We start from the raw sequence: 20409 nt of genomic DNA on the forward strand, positions 1-20409 counted from the left end.
CTTCTCCTTCTTCATGACAACGCAAGACCTCACACAAGTCTTCGCACCCGAGAGGAGCTCACAAAACTTCAGTGGACTGTTCTTCCTCATGCACCCTACAGCCCCGATCTCGCACCGTCGGACTTCCATATGTTTGGCCCAATGAAGGACGCAATCCGTGGGAGGCACTACGCGGATGATGAAGAAGTTATTGATGCAGTACGACGTTGGCTCCGACATCGACCAGTGGAATGGTACCGTGCAGGCATACAGGCCCTCATTTCAAGGTGGCGTAAGGCCGTAGCATTGAATGGAGATTACGTTGAAAAATAGTGTTGCGTAGCTAAAAGATTGGGGAATAACCTGGTGTATTTCAATGCTGAATAAAACAACCCCTGTATCAGAAAAAAAATGTGTTGCATTACTTATTGAACTGCCCTCGTAATTAGCTTCACAGTTACCATCCCAAATATTATGGTACAATGGTCGAGTTGAGATTCAGTTGCCAAAAGGCCGTATTTATATTTTGGTTAACGTGCTTCCCTAACACAAACTGTAATTAAAAATAGTTTCATACGACGTTAATGGATCCTTTAATAGATCTGAAAATGGTCACATGATATTTGAAGTCGGCGGAAAAACCTCCCCTTTACAAAAAACGTATGGCAGCATATGTAGAACTGCATTACGATATATTAGTCACCGATGACTTCTACAAAGTTTGAGAACAGCCACTGCATTCGAAACTTATGAATAATGAATTTTTCATAAAGGAATACATGTTTTCCAGAAAATGCCTTTACGAACTGCTCATTCTACATACAAACATTACCCGACGGTTTATGACCACGAGGCGTACATCATCTGTAATTTTTCAAAGTAATTCTGGTAAATAATACAGGCTTGCATTTACATTGTTTGGCATGTGGTTCAGATAATCCATTAAGTATCCGTTTCCACACTCCAAAGAACACTGTGACATTTACGTTAAAAAATAGCCCTATGGGCATTTGTACCACTTTCTTCTCTGGAGGCTTTCATCAGATCCTACCAGAAATTGCAACGGGGACGAGAGCAGACGAAGTCACTGCATTTCGACCTGCCAATTAGCAGAGCATGTTACCGTAACTCCAAAATTAATAAAATAAATGGAAAATTACAGTACCGGATGCGAAATTACTTAAAAAATTTAAACTTAAAATTAAAACATTCTTGAAAGTCTTGGAATTCCTGGCACCGATATCTTGCCAGTACAGACATCGAAAACGGGCAAAAATAGTCGAGATTCTCGATTCCTGCAATGAATGAACTTTCTGTATACATTATTAAATTTGTACAGGATCCCAGAGCGCGAGTCCTTCTCACGCTTGTCCATTTTTGTATGTTGATTCTGATAACCAGGAGATTTATTTTCTGTTGCCAGTGCTGCACAGCTTTAGAGACAGCATTGGGTAGCCATCAAAATCTTAAAGTCAACTACATACGCATAAAAATGTAAAAGAAACATTACATTGCTGGAAAATGTATAGGACAATAGACGCACGTATTTATTAGGTACTCGTGATAGCTTTTATTATTTGTATAATGTACACAAATCTGTAGACTTTAGTTTTTAACTTTTTTATGCACATTTATGCATATTTTCAATTATTTAATGTAGCTACTAAACACATTTATTTATGAGACGCCGAGCGATCGTCCTAAAATTTGGCGTGGCTGTAATCCATGAGTGTCTGATTTTTTTTCAAAGTTTTGCCGAGATTATATGCTGTGTAAAGTTCCCTATGCATTTTTATGCATATGTAGGTAACATGAAGATGGTTCCGTGACCTAAATTAGTCGTCTGTAAATAAATATTCGTCACAGATGCGTCTGTTCGTTGTATAATGCTCTTCTTTAGAAGACATTTAATTAGCGTTATGTGTGAATCTTTTAATCAACAAAATTTACCACCATTGATGACTGTCGTGCATCATGACCATAGGTTTGATCAGGGCATCAGCACATTGCTGTGAGTGATTAAAATTCAATTGTCGAGTATTTCGTAATTTTTCTTTGTAGAACGAAAGTCTAATATTTTTAGTATCCCGTACTAAGGTCTGGTATTCTATTCTTGGTAGTAATCATCTGGAATCTCGAGTTATCTTGTAAGCACAATAGCTCCAGCTCTGTGATTTTATGTCGTTAGAAGTCTGCGCTACCTAAACAGTCTCTCTGAAGAAACAAAGTATAAATCAATGTTTTTAGAAGGTTTAAAAAAAGGAACTTCCGTGCTCTGACAACGAAATACGAACTGACGACATACTGTAGCAATGACTTTATGTTGCCACGACGTTCATATAGAAATAAGAGCCTTTTTCTGAGTGGTAAGTGGGCTACAAAACATGGACATCTAAACCCAATGCGATATTAGTTTTCATTTTTGCAATGAGGGAAAGATGCTGGTATAGACAGGAAGGAAGGAAGACTGTAAAAGGCACTGCACACAGGACAGAAAGTGACAGCATTTTATGGCGACGAGGAGACGGACGAGATAAATACTGCAAGAGTAGTGGACAAGGGTGCTGTTTTTCATCAGCATATTTCAGTATTTGGAATGAGGATGGAAGGAATCCTAGGTGAGAGCCAGAGACGTGTACATTTCGTCAAAGCTGTGTGGGGGAAATAATATGGTTCAAATGGTTCAAAAATGGTTCAAATGGCTCTGAGCACTATGGGACTCAACATCTTAGGTCCCCTAGAACTTAGAACTACTTAAACCTAACTAACCTAAGGACATCACACACACCCATGCCCGAGGCAGGATTCGAACCTGCGACCGTAGCAGTTGCCCGGTTCCGGACTGCGCGCCTAGAACCCCGAGACCACCGCGGCCGGCGGGAAATAATAAGTAGAATAGCTATTGGTAATAATTTCATCAACTGCCAATGGTCTCCTTGGGGGAGGGGAATGCTGTTTATGAGAAGATAAAGGTAGGGCACTTCCTTGCTCCTGGGATGGGAAACTATCCTTGATGCCGGATAAGCCATCAAGGTCAGCGTCATGGAGATGTGGAAAGAAACGGGAAACTACCACATTAAAGATCCATTTTGATATACCACCTGTAGTAATTGTGGCTCAATCTAACAATGTTCGTATCCCTATTGAAACGGGGGTTTCGGATCCCATCGTCCAGTAGGAGAAGTACTTAGGCCTCTCAGGTCGTCATTCTACGAAATCCTCGCAAAGAACAAGCAGGAAGACCAGAAAAAGAAATAAAAAGTTAATTTATCATTGACACACGGAATGTGCGAACGCTGTTAAATCTTAGGATACAGGATGAAGTCAAGATGACTTTGACATCATGTCAACTGGATGTTTTAGAACTATGTGAGGCAGTCTGGAAACGGCGACTTCAGATCACAATATCTCAGATTAAATCATAGTGGAAACCAACAGTAAAGAATGGGAAACTGTTGTATTAACAAAGAAATGAGTGCATATTGTAATGAACACTAAGTACGTGAATGAATTAAAAATGAAGTTAAGCCCTGGCCCAGTTGACATAACGATAATTGAAGTATATTTACCAATGAAAACTAGTAACGACGAGGAAATTTACAACATTTATGACTTCATTGAAGAATTAATGGAAGTAATAAACACTCAAGACTACGTTAGTCTCATGGGAGGTTTTAATGCGTCGGTAGGTGCACAAGAGAACAACAAGTGTGGTGGTAAGTTCGTAATGGGAAGAATGAATTCAAGAGGTGAGAAATTATTAGAAGTTTATGAAGAAGATGACATGATTGTAACAAACACATGTTATGAAGCTCCAAAGAGATGCTAAACGTGGAAAATGTCTGGCGGTAGTGGAAGGTACATGATTATTTACATAATAGTAAAGAACTGGTATAGGAATCAAGTAAAATCCGGACACAGTGACACTGATGCTAATGCACAGGGTAGTTATAGTTAAACTTTCGCTGCTTGAAAGGCCCCCCATGAAAAACGAGTGATCGTAGAACAATGGAACTTTGCGGAAACATTTTTAAGGACATGTGGACGAGAAATAACGAATAAACCGTTGAAAGAAAGACATTTTAATTTCCATATAAGAGTCCGAAACTGGTGATTTTGATGGTCACGCAGTTTGGAACGAATGGCCGGTGAATCGGTTTTCTCAAAATGTGATGCAGAGTAAATGAGTGACGTCTCGAGCAATGTGAGGTGGAGCTCCACAGTGCATCAAAGCATCTGAGTGTGAAGCACCATTCTCCCATAGAGCAGGGATCACATGTTGGCGAAGCTGATCACAGTAATGTCTGCCGTTCACGCTGCATGTCCTTCGTTATAACATGGCCCGGAGACATCATCTGGATGACTTCACACGGTGAAGGCTCATCGAGGAACTGGAAGAAAGACGAAGTGTGAGTAGTGCAGTCCAGGAGTTTGGTACTGATCACAGAATTGTTTCGCGTGCATTGGGAGCACTCCGAACAACAGGCACTGCTGCCCGAAGGACAGCAGGTGGTGTACCACGGTCAACTACGGCAGCAGATGACCGCTACGTTGCGTAAGAAGGGACTCAACGTCAAACAGCGGGTACAATTTCATCCATGTTTAACAGGACAGTAAGGCACGCAGTCTCACGCTCCACAGTGGCAAGGCGCCCGCTTGACGACCAGTACGTTGTGTTCGGTTGTCACCTGCACATCGACAGCACCGTTTGTTGTGGGGCTAAGAGCATGGGGGGCTGAACCACAACAAGAAGTGGGGTAGTGTCTTGTTGTTGGATGAGAACAGATCCAGTCTGAGTAGTGATTCTGAACGTATCCTCACATAACGCGGGTTGGGGATACATAACCCACCCAGAAACATTGTCGAACATGATAGTTTTGGTGGGCAAAGTGTTATGGTGTGGGAGGCATAATATTGCATGGGCGTTCTGATCTCCAAAGCTCGAATATGGTACACTCGCCGGTCAACATTATTAGGCCTCTGCACTCCTTTCCCCTGAGCGTCTTTCAACGGTGCTTTCGGCCCTAACTTCATTTTCATGAATGACAATGTGGGACCGCATCGAACAGCGCAGAGATGATCTCATAGAAGAAGATGATATTCGGCAAATGGACTGACGTGCCCATTCCCCAGACTTAGATGCCACTGAGCGCATGTGAGATGTGATGGCCAGACGTATTGTAGAACGTTCACATGCAACGATGGCCAACCAGCAGTTGCCAAACGAGATGGTGGAGGAATGGAACCTCCTATCAGAAGAGCTGTTTGTGGCCAACGTGCAGAAGCATGCACTGAAGTCGACGGTGATGCCGCATTTTGTAATGTGCCGGGGACCGTCAAACGTCGTGGTGACTACAGTGTAATTATTGTATTTGAATAGAAACGCCATCTCTGCTCATCTCAGTACGTATTTCTTTCAGTTATCTTCTACATTGTAATGCATCAGCTGTTTCTATGAATGATACAAGTTTATCAAGCTATGTTACTTGGCAGTGATACATACAGCGACAGTTACTTTCACCTTTAAGTTTCGCACATCAGTGTAGATAATGAGCAAACACTTGGTGCAGCAAAATGCAATATCAGACTTAATAAATAAGAGCTGAAATATCCAAAGAAATGAGTAATATATAAATTGAAGACCGTGCAGGAACTCAAGTATGCGACAATGGAATTAGACAGGGAAGAAAGCTGTTGGAATGTTAGCAAGTCAAGTGTAACCAATGCAACCACCGATTCAGAAACTCAGAGGAGAAAGGAGGTAAGACACATAACAATAGACAATGAGCAACTCGAGGAAGGAACCGAATTTCACTTTCGGTAACGTTGCAGAAGAAGACGACCGATGTCTCTCAGCAGTCAAGAGAAGAATCGCGTTGAATAAGAGTGGCTTCCAAAATAAGAAGAACATTACACTGAACAAGCACATCAGATTCCATACTTATAAAAGATTTGAACACACCTTTTCCTGGAGCATCCTGACATACGTACTCGCTTGTGAAACCTGGATGTTAGCAAAGCTGGAGAAAGATCGCCTGGAAGCTGCGAACATTTTGTTTTGGAGGATAATTACAATAACTATCTGGGCAGGCAGAAAACGAATGACATGATTCCAAAAGAAGTAAGAGAAGAAAGAACCTCGGAAATTCATAGGCCAACGCACAGAAAAAACCCATTTTTTCAGTAAATTCATGACACTTGGCTGCATTAGCACAGTTTATTAATTTCCTACCGGTTTCAGTCATTGACATCATTTGGCACGAAAAAATTGGCTGCAAGTCACACGCCAGTCATGGTGAAAGATATAATCGTAGTAACTGTCAGTTTCATGAGCAATAAAATACAAGACCAACACTTTTCATACACGTTGTGGCCTTATATATTACAGCTCATGAAACTAACAGTTAACACAGCATGGTTGGCGTGTGTCTTGAAGCTGCCAATTTTTTCGTGGCAAATGATGGTCAGTGACCAAAACCGGTAGCAAATTAATAAATTTTTCTAATGCAGCCAAGTGTCATGAATTTCCTGAAACGTGTATCTGCTGCTGACACTTGCCTGAAGAAAACATTTGAAAAACTCATTGTACACCAAATTATACAAGATTTTCTCTACAAAATATTTTAGGAAAGAAAACTAAGGAGCGACCAAGAACATCCAATGAAAAAAATATGATCAGTGAGATGATATGATCTCCAGATATGGAGTAGAAGAGTATTGCTGGGGAGGGGAAACTGTAACTGTAGAGTCAAGACTTAGTTTTTTGAAAGAAGAAGAGTATTTTCGTGTGGCTCAGTGTCCTAGTAGATGTCTTTGAATTAGACGCCAGTTCAGCAACTTGCATGTCCCTATCCTACCCCAGTTATCCAACCGGAGAAATGGGATCTACAGTTTGGTGTGGAATCTGAACCACATATCATTTATTCACTTGTGAGAAGTGAATGCTATGTTAAAGGTAGACTGAAAAAATCTTGGGTCACACTGTGATTCGATCTCGTGGCCTTTTGGGTTTCAGGCACGGGCTTTACCATGAGACCACCATATCGGCCTAATACCTTTGTGTAAAAATAGGAGAAGGCTTGTAGAAACAACAAGAACGATGAAAATATATTATCTCGGACAGTGTTAAATACCTTGTAATCATGGACACGTGGTTTACACTAACTGAGCTGCAAAGTAGAGCAGTTGATGATGGTATGTCGAAAGTAGTCGTAACAAAATAAAGTAAAACCTGAACACCACTCACGTACTGACCCTGTTCCGATTGGTCGACTGGTGTATAGATCTCAGTACGAGGCACGATCATCGGTCGTGTGACATGTTGTCGTTATTGCCAGTGGAAGAATCCTGGTATACCGCTACTTCTTTACTCAAGCAGCTGCTCGTTTGGCCTACGAGACTAACCGGACCCCGTTCCAGACATTCTTATGCTATAAAAACCCATGGAGGTACCAGAATCTAACGCAGGGTCTTCCACATCGCAGAGGCTATAACCTTTTGGCTACGGAGGTAATATTGTACAAGGTGAGTCAAAAAGAATTTCACAACTTTGGAAATATATACGTAGAAATTTAGTGAGATAATTTACAGACTTGGTAGATGTGTCATTTTGTAGCAAATAATCTCAAGTTTCAAATAAAGGTGTCAAGCGTCATTTTGGTTCGATGTGACTACCATTTGTGATGAGTCAAACATCCCACCGGTAATCAATTTCTTCCCACACTCGTTGCAGCAAATCTGGCGTAGCTTGTGCAGTGGCAGTGTAGATTCGATTTTTCATATCGGCTTAATTGTTTGGTAGAGGATGAATATACAAAAGGTCTTTAATGAAACCTCAGAGAAAGAATTCCAGTGGTGTCAAGTCTGGGGAGCGAGGTGGCCATGTGGTCGACACACTGCGCACCACGGAAAACAGCCGTTTAAGCTGTGCTCTACGCTGGCGCTCCTGGTGGTGGAATAGGGTACTGGTGCACCACGTGAAACAAACTTGAGGTTGTTCGCTACAAAATGACACCCCCGAATCTATTAGTTATCTCAATAAATTTCTGTATCGTTCCTAAGTTGTGAGCGACTTTTTGACTCACCCTGTACACAATACTGGAGAGGTGTCAGCCACATTTCTGTAGGTATTTTCGTTTTTGTAATGTGTAGACTGAACGAGCTCTGAGAAATACTTCTCATTACATGTTTCACTTGGTGCCTAACGCCAGAGGGAAACATTTGTTGTTTCTTATTGCAAGCAAAACGCTCTTTAAATGTTTAATTGTATGTGACCATTCGATAGCACTGCCGTTCTGGCTGAAGAATGGCCAACCGCCACGCAATCCTTAGCCAATGGCGCCTTCAGATGTGGTGCAGAGGGAAGTGGGTTCAGCACACAGGTCGCTCGGTTGTTGCGCGGTTAGCGGACATGGTGCCGCTACTACCTGATCAACTAGCTCCAGAATTAGCATCGGAAGGCAAAGTGCACCACTTGCCCATCCCTCCACCAAGAAAAAATCCCTTGCAGCACTTGCAATCGAACATGGGATCCCTGCATGAAAGTATGCTCTGCTGGCCACTGCGCTGAACCGCCTATCTTGTCGCAGCAACTCAGCAACGATGTCTGCAGCAGGGGAAAGAAAGGCAATCTGCAAAGCAACAGGCTTCACAACAGCCTAACCGTGTACCCAATATCGACGGTCCGCCGCAGATCAAATTATAAGTTCTTTTCCCAGTTACTTGATAAATCCATAAAGAAAAACATTAAGCTGTAGCAGATTCAATCTAGAAGATAAGGATAGACGCAGCAAAATTCCCCGTTGTAGAAAAGTTTTGTCGTAAAAAAATTTTCCGACAGTTCAACAAAGTCACAGAGTTTCTATATATTCGTTGTGCGGTCTGACACTCCTTGATATCTTTGCCAGAATAAATTGAAATTCTCCTGATTTTTTCCTTAAATAATTAATTAATGTCACTAAAGAATCAATCCTGTTCTCATTCAACGAAATGTTAAATGGTACAAGATGCTCGAAATTGTGAGAAAAACAGGAGAAAAAGACTGGTAATGTGCAATATGTACAAGAGCCAAGAGAGAACGAAGTGCTCGGGTGAAAAAGGGTGTAAGATAGGGATGTAGTATATGGCCCTGCTGTACAATCTATACGTTGAAGAAGCAATGACGGAAACAGGAGAAAGATTCAAGAATATGATTAAAATTCTAGATCAAAGGATATCGTTGTCAAGATTCCTGATGACATTGAAAGTGAAGAACAATTACAGGATCTCTTGAATGGAATGAATAATATAATGAGTACAGAATACGGATTGAGAGTAAATAAAGAAAGGCGAAAGTAATGAGAAGTACCAGAAATGAGATTACCGAGAAACATTATATCGGAATTGGAGATCATGAAGTAGATGAACGTAAGGAATTCTGCTACCTAGGCAGCAAAATAACTCATGACGGACGGAGAAAGGAGGACATAAAAAGCAAACTAGCACTGGCAAAAAGGACCTCCTTGGGTAAGAAAAATCTACTAGTATCAAACACGGGTCTTCATTTTAGGAAGAAATTTCTGAGAATATACTTTGTATGGTAGTGACGTATGGCCTGTGGGACAATCGGAACAGAAGAGAATAGATGTATCTGAGATGTGATGCTAGAGAAGAATGTTGAAAATTAGGTGGACTGATAAGGTAAGAATGAAGAGATTCTCCGTAGAATCAGCGAGGAACGAAATATATATGAAAACACTGACAAGAAGAATGGACAGGACGATAGGATATCTGTTAAGACATCAGAGAGGGGTAAAACTGTAGAGTAAGTAGAACGTTGGAATAGATCCAGCACATAATTCACGTAGGATGCAAGAGCTACTCCGAGATGAAAAGGTTGGCACGGCAAAACAACAGAAGAACGTAGGCTCTTCGAAATGACCGGGCAGTTTACAAGAAGGATCTTGAAACTAACGTGGACCTAAAAGATAAGAAAAAAGGACTTTTTCCGCAGGATTGGGGAGGAAAACATTGACTAAGTGATGGGACAGGATCTGTGTTAAGACTTTGGGAATAAACTTCCTTGAAATTAAAGGAAGCTGTAAATGGTGAAATCTGTAGGGGAAGACAGGGACTGGGTATACCCGGAAACTAATTGAGGACTTAAGGTTCAAAATGGCTCTGAGCACTATGGGACTTAACATCTATGGTCATCAATCCCCTAGAACTTAGAACTACTTAAACCTAACCAACCTAAGGACAGCACACAACACCCAGTCATCACGAGGCAGAGAAAATCCCGGACCCCGCCGGGAATCGAACCCGGGAACCCGGGCGTGGGAAGCCAGAACGCTACCGCACGACCACGAGCTGCGGACGAGGACTTAAGGTGTAAGTGCAAATCTCATAAGAAGAAGGCCTCAGACCAAGCCAACCGATTCGTTTATGTTTTGGCAGGTCGTTTATGTACAACCTAATATGTAAGTCTCTACGATATTTTGGCTCAATAACCCATTGTCATTGAGAAAAATACGCTAAAGTTCATGACGCGGAATCGACTCGTAATTGACTGCATCGATAAATAATTGAAAACTGAGCATTTTAAATCGAGGAATGTGGGGACCACAGACGTACATTTTCTTGGACACTGAGAAAAGAAACTTTTTCGCTCGCCGCTTATGTAATTGTAAGGTGTGTGCTGTTAAACGCAAGCGCCGTTGGTGTAGCGACCACGGCATCTGCCTGGGAAACAGAGAACCTGTATTCCATCCTCATTAGCATTTTCTATGCATCGAAACTGGTAGGAATAGAAGAGTAAATAAGGTAAGAAAATCAACAAGATTCCGAGCAGGAAGGCTAGCCGGTCTCTGGCACGAATCCGCCCAGCGGATTAATGTCGAGGTCCGGTGTGTCGGCCAGTCTGTGGATGTTTTTAAGGCAGTTTTCCATCTGCCTCGACGAATGCGGCCTGTTTCACCTTACTCCGCCTCAGTTACACTATGTCGGCAGTTACTGCGCAAACACTGTCTCCACGTACGCGTACACCATAAATACTCTACCACGCAAACACTGGGGTTACACTCGTCTTGTGTGAGACGTTCCCGGGGGTTCCACCGGGGGCCGAAGCGCACAATAACCCTGGGTTCGGTGTGGGAGGGCGGTGGGGTGAATGGACTGTTGTAACCTGTTGTGGGGATGTGAACCACTGACGGCTACGGCGGGGACGAAGCCTCTCTGTCGTTTCTAGGGCCCCAGTACAATACAATACAAATCAATAAGGAATAATAACAAAGTGGACACATAAATTTCTTGAACGACTTGGATTAGTAAAGAATTAAGATTTTAAGCCTCGTTGTACGTATATTGCTGTTGTTGTGGTCTTCAGTCCTGAGACTGGTTTGATGCAGCTCTCCATGCTACTCTATCCTGTGCAAGTTTCTTCATCTCCCAGTACCTACTGCAGCCTACATCCTTCTGAATCTGCTTAGTGTATTCATCTCTTGGTCTCCCTCTACGACTTTTACCCTCCACGCTGCCCTCTAATACTAAATTGGCGATCCCTCGATGTCTCAGAACATGTCCTACCAACCGATCCCTTCTTCTCGTCAAGTTGTGCCACAAGCTCCTCTTCTCCCCAATTTTATTCAATACCTCCTCATTAGTTATGTGATCTACCCATCTAATCTTCAGAATTCTTCTGTAGCACCACATTTCGAAAGCTTCTATTCTCTTCTTGTCTAAACTATTTATAGTCCACGTTTCACTTCCATACATGGCTACACTCCATACAAATACTTTCAGAAACGACTTCCTGACATTTAAAGCTATACTCGATGTTAACAAATTTTTCTTCTTCAGAACCGCTTTCCGTGCCATTGCCAGTCTACATATTATATCGTCTCTACTTCGACCATCATCAGTTATTTTGCTCCCCAAATAGCAAAACTCCTTTACTACTTTAAGCGTCTCATTTCCTAATCTAATTCCCTCAGCATCACCCGAGTTAACTCGACTACATTCCATTATCCTCGTTTTGCGTTTGTTGATGTTCATCTTATTCCCTGCTTTCAAGACACTGTCCACTCCGTTCAACTGCTCTTCCAAGTCCTTTGCTGTCTCTGACAGAATTACAATGTCATCGGCAAACCTCAAAGTTTTTATTTCTTCTCTATGGATTTTAATAGCTACTCCGAACTTTTCTTTTGTTTCCTTTATTAGTTGCTCAATATACAGATTGAATAACATCGGGGAGAGGTTACAATCCTGTCTCACTCCCTTCCCAACCACTGCTTCCCTTTCATGCCCCTCGACTCTTATAACTGCCATCTGCTTTCTGTACAAATTGTAAATAGCCTTCCGCTCTCTGTATTTTACCCCTGCCACCTTCAGAATTTGAAAGAGAGTATTCCAATCAACATTGTCAAAAGCTTTCTCTAAGTCTACAAATGCTAGAAACGTAGGTTTGCCTTTCCTTAATCTTTCTTCTAAGATAAGTCGTAGGGTCAGTATTGCCTCACGTGTTGCAACATTTCTACGGAATCCAAACTGATGTTCCCCGAGGTCGGCTTCTATCAGTTTTTCCATTTCCAGACGAATGGTAAAGCTGATGTATGTACATAGTTCCGAGTAAAACTGCTGCGAAGACGAGCACCTTATCGCAAAAGGGAGATAAAGTAACCCATCCCGCAGCTGGTAGTGATCATAACACAACGCTTTCGTACACGGCGCAATATCCGATCACGACGTCTAAAAAATGGTTGCTAATGACTAATTTACTCCTCCGGGTGTAAAAGAGGTCAATTGTTTAGCCGACTCGTTCCAAAAAGGTTTACTTCACTTGTTCCAAATCCAATAAATAGAAGAATTCGATTTACAAAACATATGTCGAGAAAATTTTAAACCATACGATGCTGATAACACCGTCATGTCTGATAGCATGTTGGTATATGACGACGGTCAACTGACTTGCGGTAGAAGTAATACCGCCAAACTGCCACATTTGTGTCAGCCATGTGATATTTATTTTTGTCGCCAAGTTAAAAAAAATTATTTCAAGGTTTAGAAATTACAGATCATCTGGAAACCCAGCGGTAGTTACACAGCCGAGCGGATGCAGAAATGATTACAGCATAACTCAAGATCAACTTGCGGCACTGATTTTTAAACAGTGTTATCGTATGCGTAGTAGGCATCAAAATTAATTCCCCCAAAAAAGAAATGTTTTTAAATGCAAACCAAGTTTATATTCCTCCGAATCTTCGGAACGAACTACGTAATTGCGCAGAGAGTGCATTCGTTAGGATGTTCTTTGTGGCGCGAGTATATTTGCTTCGAATATTTGCTGCCCGAAAAAAAATTAGTGCACGTAGAAAGACGACGTCGATTTTGATCCGACGACGGCGTATCCTACCTGGGGGATAGTAGATGTACTATAGTGATTACAACGTCGTCTGCCAAAAGATAGCGCAGTGGAAAATTTTGGAAATTTGTGGTAAGGTCTTATGGGACCAAACTGCTGAGGTCATCGGTCCCTTTGGCGTTTCTAGAGAGGACGCTAAGCAGCGCTCGGTATGTGCAGAATGTTGTTAGACCCGTTCATCTGCCACTCTTGCAACAGGAAGGTGGCAGAAACTTTCCTGGCCAGCGAAATCTCCGAACTTGTCCCTAATCGAGCACGTGTGGGATATGATGCGACGTGAAGCGACTCGTGCGACTCGTCAGCCAACAACTCTACGTAAACAGGTCGAGAGGGCGTGGCACGAAGTATTCCAGGACAGTATTCGCCATCTGTACGATCGACTGGTTGCCAGTATCAGCGCCCGCACTGCCGCCCGTGGAGGCTATACCACCTACTAGTATGGGTGTTTCAGCATGGATCAATACTTGGTACCTCAGAACCGCTTGAGCTGTAAATGTAATCATTTCATGAAATCCACATGCACTGCTGCAATAATAAGTCTTGAGTGAACTGGAAATCTCTAAAAGGATGTACTAATTTTTTTCTGGCAGTGTATTTGTTCCAAGGAAATTGAGTATATATGAGCGAAACAGACATTGTAAAACGACCAGGATTAAATTTTTAATTCCTTACTATTCCAAGTGGTTGTATGTATTAACCTTCCCTTTTGTATTTCCTTTTGACTTACTTACATTATTAAACTTCCTATGCCTACCAATTTCAGCCGGCCGCTGTTGCCGAGCGGTTCTAGGCGCTTCAATCTGGAACCGCGCGTCCGCTTCGGTCGCAGGTTCGAATCCTGCCTCGGGTATGGATGTGTGTGATGTCCTAACGTTAGTTAGGTTTAAGTAGTTCTAAGTTCCAGGGGACTGATGACCTCAGATGTTAAGCCCCATAGTGCTCAGAACCATTTGAAACATTTTTCAACCTATCAATTTCGAAATGGAAAGAAATATAAATAAAAAGCTGTAGCAAGCATATAGACATCGAGCACAAGTTCTCCGCTCCGCAGCCAGATGCCTTGGTAGCTTTTATTGGATAGCCGTTGCCTTCTAAATAAGTAAGCGGCGATCTAAAAAGTTTCTTTCCCGGATTTCGAGGAAAATATGTGATTGCCTACCCCATATAAGTTGATGTAAAATGCTCAGTTTTCAGTTATCCATCGACCTCGTCAATTCGGAGTCGATCGCGCGTCACGAACTTTAGGAGTCGTTTTTCAAAAATGGAGGGTTGTTGAACCAAAATATGCCTGAATCTTTCATTTTAGGTTGCACACAAGCGATCTGCAAAGTATGAGCCGAATCGGTTCCCCGTGTCTGACACATTGCCACTGTGAGATGACGAGATTGGCACACGAGACGAAGTGATCGCGGGTCACATCAAATAAGTCAGAAGACTCAGAAAAAAATAAAAAATAAAAATAAATAAAAAAAGATATGGGGACATCAGCGTGATCAAAAGGTGAAAAACGTGGCGAAGAAATGTTGAGCGCTTTTTCGGTGTATGTCACGTGTCTCTATAAATGTCGGTGATATGTTGAGGTACTGTCATGGCAAGCAAGATCCCAAATCTGTCTCCGACATAACATGAGTGGGACCAGCTCAGACGCCATCCTCATCCCAGTGCCACTGTTGAGAATATGAAGCACCACTTACAAAAGCTGTGAGCCAGATCGCCTCAGGAGGCTTTATGGCATCCTTCCTAACCAGGCCAGACGGAGTGCAACGTCATACTGATAAATTGACTCATTCTGTCAAGTTCTTCATAAATTTGATCCGAGTTTGTAATCGCCAAAATAACATAACATACCCTCTCAAGCAGCAGAGCTTTTTTCCGTTTCCTGATTCCCTTGTGTGGGAACCACTTTTTTCTATGTAGAGGAAATGCACCTTACGATTATTAGGACACCTGTACTACATATCCAGTTTATTAACGTCACTATTGTACTACCTCTGAGCGCACCGTATGCCAAATTTATGATCTATCGATGTCTCTTAAGGAACTCTTCTCGGCGTCGAATCAGCCATCTCGTTGTTGTTGTAGTGCTTGCGAAATCTTTGTTGATTCGTAGAAAACAGTTCTACCTCTCTAAAATAGTCAGTATACGCGAGCATGAAATATGATTCATATAAGTTTCCTTTAATTTACGTCTATGGGCGCACTCTTTTTTGTTTAACAGATTACCGGTTTCGGTCTTTAATGACCATCATCAGATCTGTTTCATAAAAACAAAGTTCTAATGTACTGTTTTTATGAAACAGATCTGATGATGGTCATTAAAGACCGAAACCGATAATCTGTTAAACAAAAAAGATTGTGACCATAGACGTAAATTAAAGGAAACTTATTACATATACGGGTCAACCTGTTTTTCGCGACGATGTCGCAGTTTGTGATGTGATTCACAATTCTACTGCGACGATTTACATACGATAGAACAATTCATTGGACACGTATAATGCCACAAGCAACAATTAATCTAGAAGAATAAACCAGAGAGACAGGTAAGCAAGTAATGGGAGGCCTACCTTTGGCTCAATTGCATCGACAGAGTCCGAGACTGCGGATACGAATCTGAGTGTAGCTAATGGCACGAGCGAATAAATGAGATAGTTGGCATTGTAACGGCGGGCGTGCGTGCCGTCTGCGACGGGTGCGTGACAGCCGCAGTACGGACGCCGCACGCCCGGCCGTTACCGCGCGACGCGCCGCACTGGGGCGCGGCCGACGACCTCTGCACGACCGCAACCTGGCTGCGTGTCACAAGGCGAGTAGACAAGCAGACCACGAGTAGACGGCAATGTGATGGAAGGGACAGGCGACTAAAGGATGAGGAACATTAATGGGACACGTGGCGAGGATTCCAGAAAAAAAAATTAACTTGGTAACCAGAGGTGTGGAAAAATCATGCACGAACACAAAGATTAGAAAATTTAAAATCTGAAATCTGATTACGGAGGATGTTAAGTGTTCTGTGTGGGTAGACATGAAAAGGAGAGTCGTGAATTTAGGATGTACAATAAGCGATAATACGAATCTCTCATGGAAAAAAAAGAAACTATCCCACAAGTTTCGAATATTTGACGATTACTAGTATTTATCACGCACACACAATAAATTCTAAAGTTACGTTTACTTACGGATATACATATTGTGGCAGCTAAGTCAGATCACCCCAAATACAACCAGAGTGAATAAATATATCAACGTCCCGTTTTCTCCAAGCAATAAAGTGGTTCTAGAGAAACAATATTGCATGTTGAACTCCATCTGGAGTTAACGTCAGCACAGCCGGTGTTATAAGCCATTTAATGCCTTTGGGAGTCGTCGGTGTTTTCAAATACATCTCTCGGTTTAATTTTCGCCACAGATAATAGAATAGAAGTGCTAAGTTTGCTGAGTGTGCATACCATTTTACGTTTCCTGGACGACCGTTCCAAGGCTCTCCAAATATTATCTTAAGAGGGTCTGTCATTACATATGTGGAATGGGAGGGACATCCGTCATGTTGGTAGCAGAATGACTGCATTATGTCCAGTGGGCGTGTCTTCCAATAACTGCTTACCTTAGGTACTAGAGATACATTAGTGTATCTAGAGTCACACCAATAAGACAGTGACCAATGGTGCGGGTCTTGAAAGACACTCATCATCAAACACTTGTAGACCAAGGGGGGCGATGTTTCTATCCACTTCTCTGAGTTATCATGGATTTTCGACTGACAGTTATTGCTGACTGTGAAGGTTGACTTTTCCATGATTTGTAAACGATGCTTCTTCCTTCAACAAAAATTAGCATAGATATGCCGCATCACTTTTCACTTTTCGCAGATGACATTCAGAGAACTGAAGCCTAACTTAGAAGTCATTGCCATGATCCTGTATGTGCGGCGATATTTTAAGAGGGTGAAATGCGATGGAATGCAGTTTGGTTGATCTCTCTTGTATTTCCAAGATGTCTCTTAGTGAAATTTGCATCATGTGTTATAGCTACTAAAATGTTAGTTTCATTTCTGTCGTCAGTTTACCTTTTTTTCTTTGGTGTATTTTATTCTCCACGCTTCCAGTTTCTAGAACATGTTTTTATTATAATATTTGCAAAGACAGATCGTGAGTGTTTGGTACGATCTGCGTACTTCTCAGCGTGCAGCCACACCAGTGCTCCAATAGTTTGGCGACATTCACCGTAAACGACACTCACTTTTTCGATGTCGTATACACTGTGCATGTCTCAACAGCTATAAGAGTAAGTTATTTGATTGCTCCAACAGCACAGACTGATGGGCTTCAGGCACATAGGTAAACACAAGAACCATACCTCAGTTACTATTTGCTTACATTTGTTATAATAGAGCAGTCGTTTGTGGAACCTTTTCTCCTGACGTCGGGACAGTGGTTTGCGGCGCTCTTATCTTTATTCTATTTCATGAAGTTCCACACATGTTATGTCGCTGAAGTTCTCTTAGAAGCTTCTTTCAACATGTCCGATCAAAATGCGAGTACTCTGGAAATGGCCTGTGAACTCAAATGGAAATCCCTGAAGGGAAGATGATGTTCTATTGACATTGTTTAGAGACCAGCAGATGCTACAGACGGCAAAACAATCCAATTGCTCATAGAATGAAGGTTTCACGACCCGATGGCACAGATGCTGGTAAATCTTTCGGGATGTGCGGTCGTGGTCCAAGAAACTCTTTGGTTTCTGACGTTTCGTCCAGGACTGCTCAGAGGCGCTCCTCAGCTGAGTCTTGCCGACTGACCGGTCGGACGTCCGAGAGCGAAATAAATATTGTAGGAAAGGGGGCGTGGTCAAGGTAACACATGATGGGCAAAGATAATCCTTGTCAGAGATAAAACTTGACTATCGATTGTCGTCTTGTCAATGATAAAACTGTCTAGCCATTCTGCAGAACTACTGTCCATATGTCACTAAGTTTCAATGCCTCCTCTTTCCTATTAATGTCATCCTGATGCTTATAAATTTCAGTGGCCTTTGAGGATGTCCAGCGCAGTCCTGCACGAAACATCAGAGACGAAAGAGTTTCTTGGACCACGACCGCACATCCCGAAAGTTTTACCAGCAGCTAACCCTGTTGCTACTAACAAACCTCTCGCGTAAGGACTGCTAAGACGAGATAAGAGAGACCAGGGTTCGTACGGAAGCATACAGATGGTCGTTTTCCACTCACTCTGTTACTCTTAAACCTGCCCAGAATCAGAAGATGGCGGGTAACTGAGTACAACGTGTGCAGAACTATCGATTCACATTCGTGGAAGCAACACTAACAATTATGAAAATGGCAGCATGGAGAGTGAACGCCATGAGTGAATCCACAATAAAAAAAATGTGTCTGATAAATTATAAGTAATAAGCGATTAATACTGTACAAGGATAGCGTACACAAAAGAGCGTCACAACCTTCAGGTCTGTTACATATTTAACACGCAGTTCCCACAATGCCTCAAACACTGGTCGTTTGACCGTGCAAACTGTCGTGCAGCCGCCGATCACCGCGGCTAGTTGCGGCGACTCAGTCGCCTTTTACCCTTTAACGAGTGGCGCGATCTAGCAGCGCGGCAACAAAGGACATAAGTAGATGATGATGAAGTCCCATACTCCTTGACAGAGCGTAGGGAAGACCCGCACCGCCGTACTAGGCAAGGTCCTAGTGAAGGTGGTTTGCCATTGCCTTCTTCCGACCGTAATGGGGGTGAATGATGATGATGAAGACGACACAACAACACCCAGTCATCTCGAGGCAGGTGAAAATCCCTGAACCCGCCGGGAATCGAACCTGGGACCCCGTGTTCGGGAAGCGAGAACGCTACCGCGAGACCACGAGCTGCGGACTCTGAAGTAGAAAATCATCCTATAATTTGAGATACGGCAACTAAGGATTATAACAACATAATCAAAAACACGTGGTGCTTACGAGGAGATCTGTGAAACAGTTATATCTGGCTTCGAATGATCCGCCATCAGCACAGCACATAACTCGTCCAAAGACCGTACAGAATTTCTAAAGTAGTTCTTCATTAGAAGCAGTTTCGTAACTGGGCGCCACAAGACAAAGCTCTTGCCGCAGATCTGCACCTGCGCGGTCTAGTCGCACGCATGCCTGGTGAGTCAATCGCACGACTCACAATCAGTCGCATAAAAGTCGTCGCGCACTGCAGCAAACGAACAGCGCGGCTGAGCCGCCGCGACCAAGTCGCCATAGTGAAAGTAGCCACACAGGTGAAAATCAATACAGGATCCTAAACTAAGTGTTTTCAGAAGCAATGGTCGGAAGTGAACCTACCATGCACTCGAGGATTCGAATGAATACCATATGTAAGGCACGTGTCTGGTAACAAACAACTGTCTGCTGCATCGATTTTTTTTTATATTCGCTTACAGAACGTGCCAATACAGGAAATGTTATGTTACAATTGTTTGACAATTCGTGGAAGACATTATTTTAAGTCATACCCTGGTACGAAGTAACATAGGATTAACAAACCCTGATTCCACATGAAGACAAGATATACTACCGGAGTATGCGGGAAGCAGTAAACAAGTCGACAATGAAACGCAGGATACACAATGGTTGTACAATAAAGAAATCCTACTGCTAACATAATAAGAAATGATAAATCGCCGTTGGAACAGGTTTGCGATATTTGCAATTCAGTCCATATTAATCACCATATATCACAATTAACAGTGAAATGTTCTTCGTATATCCTGCGAGAATTGTTTCAAATGCTGCGGACAGAAAACTGAATACTTGGCTCTGAGCACTATGCGACTTAATTTCTGAGGTCATCAGTCGCCTAGAACTTAGAACTAATTAAACCTAACTAACCTAAGCACATCACACACATCCATGCCCGAGGCAGGATTCGAACCTGCGACCGCAGCGGTCGCTCGGCTCCAGACTGTAGCGCCTAGAACCGCACGGCCACTCCGGGCGGCAACTGAATACTGCAGGTCTATGAGCACCATCTAGACAG

This window comes from Schistocerca cancellata, chromosome 8, assembly GCF_023864275.1.
Source record: "Schistocerca cancellata isolate TAMUIC-IGC-003103 chromosome 8, iqSchCanc2.1, whole genome shotgun sequence".
NCBI lineage: Eukaryota > Metazoa > Arthropoda > Insecta > Orthoptera > Acrididae > Schistocerca > Schistocerca cancellata.